Below are 8320 nucleotides of genomic sequence, written 5' to 3'. Positions count from 1 at the left end.
CTCAGCAACTGGTGTGTGTGTCTGTGATGCTTATAACGTCCATGTGATCAATTTTGAACAGCTTCAGCTGTGTGTTAGCAATCAGCAGGAAAACTGGAACAGGTGTGAGTGTGTGGTGCATGACAGGATTTTTTAGTCCATATGCTGACAGATTCAAGCCTGGATTGCTGATGATTGTGACAATTCACTGCATGTGACTCAATTTACTACTTTAATTTTAATTAATTTTAATTTTAAAAGCTAATTAATTAAAATAAAAAGTTATTCAAATGACATTTTCTAAAAAAGTACCTAAAATATTATTACTTATTTTTTAAAAGTAATGCGTTACTTTACTTGTTACTTAGAAAAGTAATATCATTACGTACAGTAACTTGTGTTACTTGTAATGTGTTATCCCCAAGACTGACTACAAGTGTTGCTGGGCCAAATTTGAACCTTCAACACTCCAATACTCTGGAGATTCAGCCACTACAGACTTTTTTGTGTAAAAGACCCTTATGAGGATCCAGCTGTGTTAGTGTATCTGCCTTATCATGTACAGATAATAATTTATGAAATCAGAGCTGGGGATCTGTCCAGTGAGATTTATGCTATTTTATAAGACATCATTATATAGATCCATATTACCCAGACACTATATAGATTAGTTTTAGGCAAGGAAATGAGACTCATACATCTGTAGGCAAGCAGCAAAACATTTCCATTTCAATCACATTCTTCACAAACTCCAGTTCAGACAGGTGGAGTGTAAGAAGATCGCTGTGAACCATCCCTAAACCCTAAACAACACTGTCAGGATCTAATATTTCTGCTTTAGATCTGAGTTACAAACGCACAAATTGTTTATATGACCAAATGGCTGGACTTCCTGCGAAATAATTTGACGTACTATTCCTTATTACGTCTTGATTTGCAGGAATTAATTGTTTATACACATGGGGATAATCACTAGTTCCTGATTGCTCAATTACATTTACTGATTGGACACTTATCAACAATTCACTGTACTTGCATTAATGTAATTTACTCAGAAATGCATCATAACATGTCTTCTCTAAAGCATGTGTCCTTTCGTCATGTATGGTAGTAATTAAAGTCTTCAGTCTTCATATGGAAAGGCTGCAGAGAATGGTTTGCCATGAGTTTGATGATGATAAATGACTCGAGCCTTTGCTTCATATTTAGCTTGGATGAGCTGGTAGTATCACGTCCATTAGCTAAGCAGGATTGAGTTAAATTCCATCTGTAAGCTATTTAGGAATTGAGAGGACTATTATATGCTCTTCTGAACTGATGTTCAGATCATATGTGTTGACAAGGCATGAAGGTGTGGAGGAGTGAAGTGTCAAACATCAATTCACTCTCTCTGGAGAACATTTCGTACGCTTTATTTCCCATTTATCGGCTATAGCTGGTAATAGGCAAATGGGAAATAAAGCATAGAGGAGAGACAATGGCTTTGTTATTATAAGAGGGCTTACATTTGCTCTCTCTGTCACCGTACAGTGAATTACATCTTTCAGCGATGACATTTGTATTGAACTGACCTAAATCACCCGTGAACTAATTAGAACAATGCCAGCATTGTTGGGAACTGAATGTGCCTTATGAACTGAACTGGTTTCACAGTGAAAAAGCATCATTACTGATTCGTGAACTATACTGACTATTGCCTGTAATTACCCCCCCCCCCCCCCCCCCCCCCCCCCAGTTATTTTAGACTTTAATGGGTTTTAAGCTGTCACTGCACACGACAAACAACAAGTGACAGACCGAAAGTAATTCATTTACATTGGAGAGTAGTCCAGAAGCTGAGTAGAGTTCTGATCATCTGCATATGTGGAAAATTTGGGTCTGATTTGAGCTGCAGATCCGTTAAAATATTTGAATTCCTGCACCTAGACAACGTATGCTGTATGTTGTCCAAGCAGGTTCGTGCTCGCGACATGAGAAATAGTAGTGTTTTGTTATTTTATGAGTAATAAAACTGTCTATATTGAAAAAAACAACTCTATTCATAAATGAGTAGTACAAATATTATATTTTAACATCATCTCCATATTTCCTCCAAAAGTTTTAGCGGTCTATGAGTTTATAGTATTCATTCATGCAATCAACCATGGTGAACACAGAGAATAAAGGCTCTTGCTTTTGCGCTTTATGTTGGACACAGCGAGAATCAGATTTCCCCCATGGTACATGACAAAACTGAAAATTCTGTGCGACTGCCACAAGGGGGTGTATTCCGACAGTCGAGTCCGAATGTTATGTGCAGTGTGGAGGCGGCTTTAAACCTTGATGAAGTTGTCTATGGGAGCAGCTTAGCTGTAAAACATCTAAACTCTTCATTTTCGTCAATACTGAATAATTTAATTGTCCAAAAATAGCACTCCGTGTTACTGGGAAACCATTGTGTAATCCTGAGTGAGCTTAATGCAGGTGAGTGGGTTTGACAGACCACCTGTAGAAGACACACTCTTTTCTTCTCCATATCTCCATGTTAAGTGTGACGTCACGCGAAGCAACTTCTGGGTCCAGTCGCTATATCAAACTGTTCAGGGAGGTTCAACAAATGATAATAATAAATGTTTACATCGCGATATAATAGTTTTGAAAGTCACAATCGCATTATATTTCTATGCCTAATATTACACTGTAAAAAATTCCTGTAAATTTACGATGAAAATAAACAGCAAAATACTGTTTTAATGTAAAAACAGCAAGTTGCCATTTTTTACAATGCATCATGGGAAGACTTGCTCACTTCAGTTTGAGTGGTTGAGCAACAACAGTAAGGGCACTGTAATTTAACGGTTTTATACCATATTTTTTTCTGTGTACACAAGACGCCATTTTGGATTATCTACATGAGGTAAGTTTGCAGCTCCAAATGTGACTAACTATCTGTAAAGTACCTGTTATTTTTTTAAAATCACATGTAAACATCCAATAAACACACAACTGCAACAATGATTTGACTGTGTGAATTTGAAAAGCAAGATTAGCATAAGGACTCGGTAACGTTAGTCCTCACATCTCCTGGAGCCTGGATGGATATTTTACCTGAACTTTTAGGAACAGTGCAAATGTTGAACGTTATAATTTGTGGTTACATGAACTGGTACATTGCCCTGCATTTTATGACAGATTTGAACTGCGTGCCTCTGTTTGAAACTCCAAGGTACTTACAAGAAAGGATAATTGGATAATTTGGATATTTTCGACGAGGTAAGAAGCTATATCTGTAAACGTACTATCTTTAAATTACTTATTAAATTTAAATATCATGCCATAAACATCCAATCAACACATAACCAAAGCACCTGTTTATTTAATTGCAGGATCCGACCGTGTGAATGTCTTGAGAAGAGAAAGGGGGTAACTTTAGCCTAATTTAGCAAGCTAACGATAGCTGGAGGACTCATTTTCACATCACACACAGGTAAGAATGTTAAACCTAGATTTTACATGAACTTTGAGTGAAGATTGTACAGAATCTTTTTTTTTTCCATGTGGTTACATGTGTAACTTGCATATTTGGTCCATTTTATTACAGATACACCTTTTCATTTGCAACTCCGGTGCTTCTAAAAATAACATTTTAAGATCGAGTGAGACCTTTGTTATTTTTACGTTATTGCAGTTGGTTTATATAGAAATTGACTAGAGTTACGATCAGATTTTATGCTTGGTAATGTTACCTAAAGTGGCAGAGCTTTTAATCTTTTTGATAATGTGAGTAAGGAGTAACTGCTATTATAATGAAAATTCTTTACAATTCATTTTTGACCAATAGATGTCTGCCACCACTGCTAATCTTGAAAAGATGGGTAACCTGCCTGTGACTCCTCATTTGATTCTGCCTGGTAAGTATTTTGTGATTAAGATAGGGAAAAAATCTAATTTGTGTCCCGCTATAGACTTTGCTGGTTTGTATTTGACGAAATAGATTCATTAATTTTTAATTCATTAAAGCAAAGTCTCATTTAGTTAGAAATGTATGTATTTGTTTTGATCTGATACCCAAAGAAATAAACTTGCCTTTTAGAAGCCTAGTTATCCTTTAGTATTACTATTGACATACTATTGTCAATGTTTTAACACATGCTTAAGACATTCTGTCACTTTTCATTATCTTTGAATCTCAGATTACCTGGTTTGATTTCATGTAGTTGCTTATTATAATTATTTAAATATTTATTTTAACTTTGAAAAATTATATTGTATGGCTTTATCACGTCTTGCATAATTTTATCATGGCCCTTTCTACACCAAGCCTTTCAAAACAAATGATAAATCACAGAATTAATCTCCAGAATAATTTCTAAATAATACTTTAATCAACCAATTTATTAAAGGTTCAGATGATACTTTGGGCCAGTGGATAAAACAATGGATGATCAGCATGGAAGGCAGAGTAATCTGTGAGGGTGAGCATGCACACTGGAATTCCTTCAAAGGTAATATGTTTGCACTTACATATTTTTTGTTTAATTTAGCATGAGGACTTCATGGAATAGAATATTGTTATGTCCAACTTGTCACATGTGTGTTTGTGTGTATACACTACAAGTGAAAAGTTTGGAATCAGACATGCCCAGAGATCCCAGCTTTTACCAGATTATGGTTATATGATCATTTCTTTAAAAAACCCATCTCTATCTATGTGAGTGATTAAATGTTGAATGTGATGAGTTTTCAACAATACTAAATTGAAAATTTTTTTATATATATATAGTTTAATAGTTTTTTGTTATTAAAATTTAAAAATTGAATTTCCTGTTTCGAAACTTACAGATAGATGGCTAATTTGTATGTCATTGATATGTTCAGTGCTAAGGTAAATAAACACTTTTGCCACTTTTTTCGAGTCTTTTCATTAGTTTTGTTTTTCCTGTAAATTATTCAATAAGTATGCCATTCATACCGAGGTATTATCGTACAGTGAAATTCTGATACTGTTACATCCCTAGTAGTAACACTTTAAAATTCAACATTTTTACTTTATTTTTGATTAAATAAATGCAGCCTTTGTGAGCAGAATAGCCTTTTTAAACATGACCTCTAAAAAATCTGTCCTTCAGATTAATATTTTGAATAGAATGCTTTACAATTATATATTTGTGCATAAACATTAGATTAGTCAAAGCCAAAATTGGAGCTAATAAACTTAGTACACGGCAGTGAATATTTTGAATATTTTGATGAAAAAAAAATAAATACAACTTTAATAATAAACAGGAAAAAAATATTACTCTGTTTAATAAAACTATTTTGTTTAAATGCACCAATATATATTTGTCTATATTCACTGAGGAATTTATAGAAATATACATTTTTTAAAGGGGCTGTTCATTTATGCTGAACACTATATGTGGTGTGTGTGTGTGTGTGTGTGTGTGTGTGTGTGTGTGCGTGCGTGCGTGCGTGCATGGTCAAAATTATTAGCCTCCTTGATTTTTTTTTTCTTTTTTCAATATTTACATATTTATGTTTAACAGAGCAAAGAATATTTCACAGAATTTCTGATAATATTATTTCTTCTGGAGAATTTTTTTCAGATTTTTAGCTAGAATAAAAGTAGTTTTTATTTTTTTTTAAAACATATTAAGGTCAATATTATTAGTCCCCTAAAGCAATATATATTTTTGATTGTTTACAGAACAAACCATCGTTATACAATGACTTTAATTAACCTAATTAACCTAGTTAGGCGTTTATATGTCACCTTAAGCTAAACACTAGTATTTTAAGAAAATATAGGCAATTATTATCTACTGTCATCATGGAAAAGATAAAAGAAATCAGTTATTAGTTTTTACAAATTAGTTATTAAAACTAGTATGTTCAGAAATGTTGAACAAATCTTCTCTGTTAAACAGAAATTGGGGGAAAAAAATCTATATTATATTATATACAGTTGAAGTCTGAATTATTTGCCCCCTGTTTATTTTTTTCCCCAATTTCAGTTTAACGGAGAGAATTTCTTCTACACATTTCTAAACATAATAGTTTTAATTACTCATCTCTAATAACTGATTTATTTTCTCTTTGTCATAATAACAGTAAATGATATTTGACGAGATATACTTCAAGACACTTCTATACAACTTAAAGTGACATTTAAAGGCTTAACTAGGTAAATTAGGTTAACTAGGCTGATTAGGGTAATCAGGCAAGTCATTATATAGCAATGGTTTGTTCTATAGACTATCTAAACATTATATAGCTTAAAGGGGCTAGTAATTTTAACCTTAAAATCAATATTTAAAAAAATTAAAACTATTTTTATTCTAGTCAAAATAAAACAAGACTTTTTTCCTGAAAAAAAAAATATTATCAGATACTGTGAGCATTTCCTTGCTCTGTTAAACATCATTAGGAAAATAATGAAAATAAATAATTCAAAAAAAAGGGCTGATAATTCTGACTTCAACTGTACATATAGCAAATAGGGACTTTAACTATGTACACACACGTCACTGGTGTTGTTCAAAAATCAAACATTTTAACATTTGAATGCCCTTTTCATGTCTTTAATCTTCATCATATAATAATAACCTTTTTTCAGGGAAAACCATTTTAGTGCTGCAAAAATGCATGTGCTTTTTCACAAAAATTTTCTTTCAGAACAGAAAATCACTTTTGCAGATAGTTTATTTCTTTTTGTAAGTCATACAGTTTTAAATACCTTGTTCACAGAAAATCTTTTATTCTTATTATTCAGATGCTTTGCTGGCATAAATCCAGAGAGGGGAACCAAGGCTGTGAGAGGAAATGTGACGTCAAAAAAAACTGGCAAGACAGTTCAGAAGAAGACCATGACTGTAAACCCCAAGGTTTCAAACCTTTTAAAGAAACTAATGGACTTTGAATGGGACTTTATTTAAAATGCAGCTAGCTTGAACCCCCTACTTTTGCAACACAGAGGCCTTTTTTTCTTTATTTGCTGAAGCTCATTTTGGGGCTATATATTTTTATATTTTATATCCAAGACTAAATTGTAAAGTGGCTATTTATTAATTTTTTCTATGACATTCGGTAAGTTGCTTCTTGTTGTACAATGCTGAATACGATCTTAACATTTCTGGAGAACTTACAATTTTTGCCTGTTCTTTGGCTTAATATTTTCACAAACACAATGCAGATTTTATTTTGTGTTGTTTGAAAATAAAAAATGTGAAATATAACTTGGATTTATTTCTCTTTTTGAATCATTTTAATCTGAAATAATATGGTTAAATATGGATTGTAATTTAACAGCTTTATGCTTCTAAATAACAGATGCATGCTGTAGATAAAATGTAAAAAAGGTAGGGCACTGTATTTTTACATTAGAATAACAGTGGTATGCTGTATCTTACAAAACAGTATCATGCTGTTAATTTAAAATGGTAGGGCACTGTATTTTTACAGTTCCATAACAGTAGATTACTGTGGCTAAAAAAACAGTATCATGCTGTTAATTTAAAACGGTAGGGCACTGTATTTTTACAGTTCCACAACAGTAGAATACTGTTGCTAACAAAAACAGTATCATGCTGGTAATTTAAAAAACGGTAGGGCACCATATTTTTACAGTATGATAATGGCAACCACAGCTGCCAGTAGATTACCGTTTTTTTACAGGGAAATTTTTTACAGTGTAGATGGCCAGAAAAAAAAAATTTGTTCGAATAATGGTGTCTGTGATGCAGCAAGTCCAGAGACTGTTGTGTACACCATGATTTCACATCAAATTCAATTTAATGTGTGATATGACTAAAAAGTGGTCAAAAATGAAAGTTTTTAGTTCAAATGAGTGTATGGACCCAGATACAGTATTAACAAGCGAATTCACCAGTCACTTTTCTATAAACACTCAAAGATTCAATAGTAATAATAATAGTCATAACAGTTAATTCTGTTCCAAAAATACATATTCACGTGTGTGATAAACTGACTTGTCATGGTATTTATATATTATTGCTCTCTTGTGAAATAAAGTGCTTCTTTTATCTTCATTTTTAATATAAATGGATAAAAGAATCAGCTAAATGAATAAATGTAAATGTAAGATTAGATGGTCAAAGATGAAAATCCTGTTTTGGTATTTACATCCAATTATATTAACAAAAGGGATTTTGATGAACATAGAAAGCATAATTTATTCAGTCATTTTCCTTCGGCTTAGTCCTTATTTCAGAGGTCGGCACAGCTGAATGTACCCCCAACTATTCCAATATTGGGAAACTCCTATACACACTCATTCACTTTGGACAATTTAGTTTATTCAGTTCACCTATACTGCATGGCTTTGGACTGTGGGGGGAAACCG

The 8320-nt window shown here is 32.8% G+C and overlaps 1 long non-coding RNA gene across 2 annotated transcripts; it reads left to right on the top strand.

Annotated features, from left to right (window-relative positions):
- The first annotated feature begins 2846 nt into the window (after positions 1 to 2846).
- Positions 2847 to 7193, top strand: LOC141377023 (uncharacterized). Of its 2 annotated transcripts, none has more exons than XR_012388792.1 (6): positions 2847 to 2875; positions 3185 to 3231; positions 3345 to 3445; positions 3800 to 3869; positions 4362 to 4463; positions 6731 to 7193. It is a non-coding gene; the product is annotated as an uncharacterized lncRNA (long non-coding RNA). The 2 variants fall into 2 exon arrangements; XR_012388791.1 differs by having other exon boundaries at positions 3151 to 3231.
- Positions 7194 to 8320: the final 1127 nt, after the last annotated feature.

The sequence above is a fragment of the Danio rerio genome, chromosome 13 (genome assembly GCF_049306965.1).
Source record: "Danio rerio strain Tuebingen ecotype United States chromosome 13, GRCz12tu, whole genome shotgun sequence".
Classification (NCBI taxonomy): Eukaryota; Metazoa; Chordata; class Actinopteri; order Cypriniformes; family Danionidae; genus Danio; species Danio rerio.
Note: the sequence above shows the minus strand (reverse complement) of the source record. Positions and strands in the feature narration are given on the sequence as shown.